Here is a 6,000-nt window from a genome sequence, read left to right on the forward strand (position 1 = left end):
CAAGTGAAGTGACCGTGCTGAAAAATAATAATAATAAATCACAATAAATAGTCACATTCAAAAAAATAAAAATAAATAAATGTGCAAAAATGCAAAACATATGCCACAAAAGGTGCAAAAATGCAAACGATGTAGTGTAAAAAAACTACAATAATAGGATATATCAGGAAAAAACAGTTCTTAGAGATGACCATATAAAGTTCGTGAACCGTGGTGGTCATAGAAGAAATAAGTAAATATGAGTAGTGGTGATAATGATAATCTTCATAAAACAAATGACGGATCAACCAGGCTCTCTAAACTCTCACCTCAGAGATGGAAATCAAAGGCATCAATATATGTCTTTCTCTGTTGTAATAGAAGAAGCAATCCCCTCTGTTTACCATCGGGCACCTCAAGGATGGAAACAACTGGCAACAATGTATGTCTTTCTCTGTTGCATTACAGGCAGCGTTCCCCTCTGTTTATTGTCAGGCACCTATAAAAATAAACTGGGAATATTTCCACCTAGGCAGTCAAAAGATTGCAATAAAAACTGCCACATGTGGTGTTGCCAGCGATGTAAAAAAGCACGACTGCTGCAGAGAGGTCCACAGGGGTGCAGGGCCTAAGAATACTGTTACCCAGAGAGGGGGGAAAGACGCATCTAGGGCAACAATGGGCGGATTATTGCAATCTTTTGACTGCCTAGGTGGAAATATTCCCAGTTTATTTTTATAGGTGCCTGACAATAAACAGAGGGGAACGCTGCCTGTAATGCAACAGAGAAAGACATACATTGTTGCCAGTTGTTTCCATCCTTGAGGTGCCCGATGGTAAACAGAGGGGATTGCTTCTTCTATTACAACAGAGAAAGACATATATTGATGCCTTTGATTTCCATCTCTGAGGTGAGAGTTTAGAGAGCCTGGTTGATCCGTCATTTGTTTTATGAAGATTATCATTATCACCACTACTCATATTTACTTATTTCTTCTATGACCACCACGGTTCACGAACTTTATATGGTCATCTCTAAGAACTGTTTTTTCCTGATATATCCTATTATTGTAGTTTTTTTACACTACATCGTTTGCATTTTTGCACCTTTTGTGGCATATGTTTTGCATTTTTGCACATTTATTTATTTTTATTTTTTTGAATGTGACTATTTATTGTGATTTATTATTATTATTTTTCAGCACGGTCACTTCACTTGATGCATTTTATCTAAGATTTGCTTTTTTTTTTCACACCCACTTACCATTAGTGTTATATGTGAATTTTATTTATTTATATGATAGATTTTATGCGCGAGATCCTTCTATCCCTATTCATTTTTTCGAGTGCCATGTGTACACTTGCCTATTTCGCTGCAATCTTTTTAGATATCATCATATGAATCTTTCACTTCAAGCTCTTATTTGTACACTTTGTGATTGTCACCAGATTCACTTGTTTCTCACTTTAGCGCGAAGGATCCTAGCATTTATACTCTGTCACTGTACTAATGAAGGGGGAAAGGGCTGGGAAGGGGTTAACATCTAGGGTGATAAAGAGGTTAAATGTGTGCCTATGTGAATTATGTGCTGCTTTTATTGACAGAACCCTTTGTTTCTTATCCCTGCTTTGTTGGGATAAGAAACAGAGAGATTGTTCCCTCTGTACAGAGCCCTGTGTTGATTGTCAACACAGATCCCTGGGCTGTGATTGGACACAGCTGATCAGCAGGTCCTGGCCATGAATCATTGTCACAGCAGGTGTCAGCAAGGGGGAGAGGTGGGGGCACCAGCACGCGCCCTAAACCCAGTACGCCACTTTGCCTGTACAAGCCACCCATCTGCAGATATTGTGGGCAGGCGGTCCTTAAAACATTCGTTACCCCAACACTTCATAGACCTGATTGCCTGCTGTACCATGTACTTGTATGAGAAAGTCTCCTGTTCTCTTTGTATTGCTTCCTTTATGTGAAATCCCTGGTGTTCCTGCCAGTCTCCTTGATTTTCTATTAAACACTGACCACACTAAGCAGGGGAAAACTCCGTGGTAAGTTCTCTAGCTATGCTGGGAACTCAGTGTGCTCTCCTCCAATGATCAGACTTGTCCTGACACTCCCCTGCTGCACAGCCAGTGTACTGCTGCTTCTCCCCCCCATCACAGGTTCCAGAAGATTGCCCACCCATTGAGGAGGCGCAGCATGACTCGCGCATGCGCAGAACGCACCTGGGTGTGATGCTGCGAGCTGTCACAACCGGGTGCCCACACTTGTGATGCCAGCGCCGGAGAGAATCGAGGGTTCAGGTGGCCACATTGCTGGACCGTGGGACAGGTGAGTGGGTGTTTATTAAAAGTCAGCAGCTACGCTTTTTGTAGCTGCTGACTATTAATAAACACAAAAACGCTGCTTTAACTGCCGGTTTCCCTTACAAGAAATGGTGGTGAAAGCCCCCAGAATCATTGAAAAATGAGCTTGGGGTGAAGACACTGCTGGATCCCTGGACAGCGAAGTGTCCTAATATTAAAATTCAGATGCTTCCGTATTTGCATACCTCCCAACTGTCCCTGATTTAGAGGGACTGTCCCTGATTTGGAGCAATGTCCCTCTGTCCCTCTTTCCTCCTCATTTGTCCCTCATTTTGGTCTGATTTATATAGATGTATATAAAATGCACTTTTTATCTATCAAAAAGTGTTTCCCAGTGCTAAACCTTTCATTTGGTTTCTAAATTGCTGCATTTGTAAATTCCAAAAGCCAATATAAAGGAATAGTAGTGGTAAAAAAAGCACTTGTGGGTTTAACCGATCTTGTTTTTTTGTACAATTCTCCTTTAAGGGGGGGTGGCAAGGGGTGTGTCCTATGCCTGTATACTTTTGATGATAGGTGTCCCTCATTCTCATCTCAAAAAGTTGGGAGGTATGTATCTGTAGCTGCTGATTTCAAAAAAATTCTGAAGGAGCCTGGCACTTTTTAAGTGGTTAAAGCTGCATAGTGAACACAGGGGGTCGGGGTCAGGGCCAGTACGGGGGGGGCGGAAGGAGCGGATGCCCTGGGCGGTACTATTTACTGGAGGAATGGGGGCTCATGTAAAGTGCACGCTGTGTGCTTCTAAAACTGTCTGGACACACCAGCCGCTAATACCTACACCTGCAACGATGTGCTGAGTGCGCTCCTGCACCCGGCACAAGCCTAGAACAGACCAGCGCTTCACTAATTCACTCTCCTGTCAGTGGAGATACACCCCCTTACAGGCACCTGGTATTCTCTGCCCAGCATCACACACTGAGAGGCTGGCCGGAGGCGGGATGGGAGCAGTGGCGTGGCATTGCTATGGGGGTGGGGGGGAAACCGCACCTGGGTGACACCATAAAGAAAGCTGGCAGTTGTAGTGGGTGCTTTCAAGCCCCCCTCCCTCCACCCCCCATCAGTGAAGGTGTGACAGGGGATAGGCGAGCTGCAGGATGTCAGAATGTTTTCCCCACTTGCCCCCCCCCCCCTTCTCCTGTCAGACAGTGCGGGAGGAGAGATAGCGGCTCTCTCATTAGGTTCGCCACCCAGCTTCCTGCCCGCTCTTTTCCCCTCCCCATTGGCCACACCGCAGGGCCAATCACAGCGACCCATTGCTCTCCACAGGGAAGAGACTACAGCTCCCAGCATGCACTCTGCTGGGGGAAAAAGAGAGAGAGCCCGGAACCCAGAAACAAGCTGGGGGAATGAGCGATATACTTTAACTACTCCAAAAGACAGAAACAGAGAGAGAGGAGTGTACCTGGGGAAGCCAAACAGAGAGCCATGCTGCTAACCAGAGAGAGCCACGCTGCTAACCAGCGCCACCAAAGAGAGCCATGCTTCTACCCAACACCACCAGAGAGAGCCATGCTTCTACCCAACACCACCAGAGAGAGCCACGCCACTAACCAGCACCACCAGAAAGACCCACACTGCTAACCAGAGCCACCAGAGAGAGAGCTAAGCTGCTAACCAGCGCCACCAGAGAGAGCTACCCTGCTAACCAGAGCCAAAGAGAACCACGCTGCTAACCAGCTCCACCAAAGAGAACCACGCTGCTAACCAGCACCACCAGAGAGAACCACGCTGCTAACCAGCACCACCAGAGAGAGCCACGCTTCTGACCAGCACCACCAGAGAGAGCCATGCTGCTAACCAGAGCCACCAGAGAGCCACGCTGCTAACCAGAACCACCAGAGAGAGCCACACTGCTAACCAGAACCACCAGAGAGAGCCACACTGTTAACCAGCACCATCAGAGAGAGCCACGCTGCTAACCAGCACCACCAGAGAGAGCCACGCTTCTAACCAGCACCACCAGAGAGAGCCACGCTTCTAACCAGCACCACCAGAGAGAGCCACGCTGCTAACCAGAACCACCAGAGAGAGCCACGCTGAGCCACTACCGAGGTACAGACATGCTACACTACTGACCAGAGTCGCCCCAGGCAACACAGTGAGCAAACATCTAGCTGGAGGGATCACTGGGTCTGGTAAGAGGGCCTGTAGGCCATTATCCTTTACTGATCCTAGGGACTGAGCCATTAGGAACTGGCTAACCTGCCATCCTCTAGCCCTAATACTGCCTCTGCGGGCTAGAGGATAGCAGGTTAAGCAGTTATTGATTGCCACAATGAGCTCCAATGCTGTGCTGCTGGCTCGAAAATATTGTGTGTGTGTCTGTGTGTGTGTGTGTGGGGGGGTGCAGTTTGCCATTTCCGCCCTGGGCAGCAAATGACCTTGTCCCAGCACTGCAGGGGGTTGCTTAATTGGCATGGGTGCCATTCACAGAACACCTTGTGTTTTTCTCAGTGAGTGATGATTATGATCTCCATCTTATCCAATGGGAGAATGCTTTGCATTCATTGAGAAAATACACGGTGTTCGGTCCTGTGCTTTCTATGCAGCAATATGCTCGGCACAGAACCTGGATGACAGTGATGAGAAGTGCATGAGCAGATGAGCAGCGACTCTTATAGTTATTGCTCACATCAACAGGGATCACACAGGTATGGCACATATATATATATATATATATATATATATATATATATATATATATATATATATACATACACACGTTGCCAGACCAATGTCACTATGCAAATAAATCTATAGCTGGAATTCAGCGTTAAGGTTTTCCTCCAGCAGGGTGTTTATTAACCTTTTATTGCACAGTACATGTCACTAGAAGGGTGATCTAACCCTGTATTCATATTACATGGTGTGATGTACAGTGTTCAGATCCCAGATGTCAGTCTACACGTGGCCGCCTGTCTCAGGCTCACTACTGCCACCAAGCGGCCCTCCCCCCCAGTGCAGTCTGACTCAGGACACAACCTCGGCTGAACTCTCCCCTCGGCCAGGACAGACAGCGCTCCTCTATGGAAGGAGGACGGCTACATAGAGATCTATCCCTAACATTGTATAGAGAAGTGTGGCGTCACAGTGTGAGGTAGCGGTAGGTGAGGCCCGTCCTGTTGGTGGCGGCTCGCCCGGTGACAGGAGCAGCAAATCAGGGCTCTGTCTCCGAGCAATCCAGGCTTGTCTCCATGCAGTCTCAGCCTGGCGGTGGGTGTGTGAGTCTTGTTACCATGCTCTCTAAATGACACCCCTCCCCCCTCCTCAGACACGTTCGGGGACGGCGGTCTTGTTGCGGGGTAGAACCGTGCAGTGACAGGCGGCGGAGCGGTAGGGGTTAATGTATGGCCCCTCCCCCCGTGCTATGAATAATAGTGACAAGGAGCCCTCCGCCATCCCAGCACACTCCGCACATGACCTCAGCCGCCTCGGGTTCAGCAGCAGCAGCGCCCCCCTCCCCCACCTCAGACAGTCAGCCAGACGGCGCGCACACACACCCCCTCGCTCTTTCATGAGGGGTGGGACCTTATTGTGTAAATAAGGCGGGCCTAGGACGCTCATTGGCCGCTGGCTGCAGACAGGGCGGGGAGGCGGTCGGCGGCCGCCCTTTCTCGCCATGCAGCTCTTCTCCGCGGCACACCCCCCTTCTGCAGC

Source organism: Aquarana catesbeiana, linkage group LG05 (genome assembly GCF_042186555.1).
Source record: "Aquarana catesbeiana isolate 2022-GZ linkage group LG05, ASM4218655v1, whole genome shotgun sequence".
Lineage (NCBI taxonomy): Eukaryota > Metazoa > Chordata > Amphibia > Anura > Ranidae > Aquarana > Aquarana catesbeiana.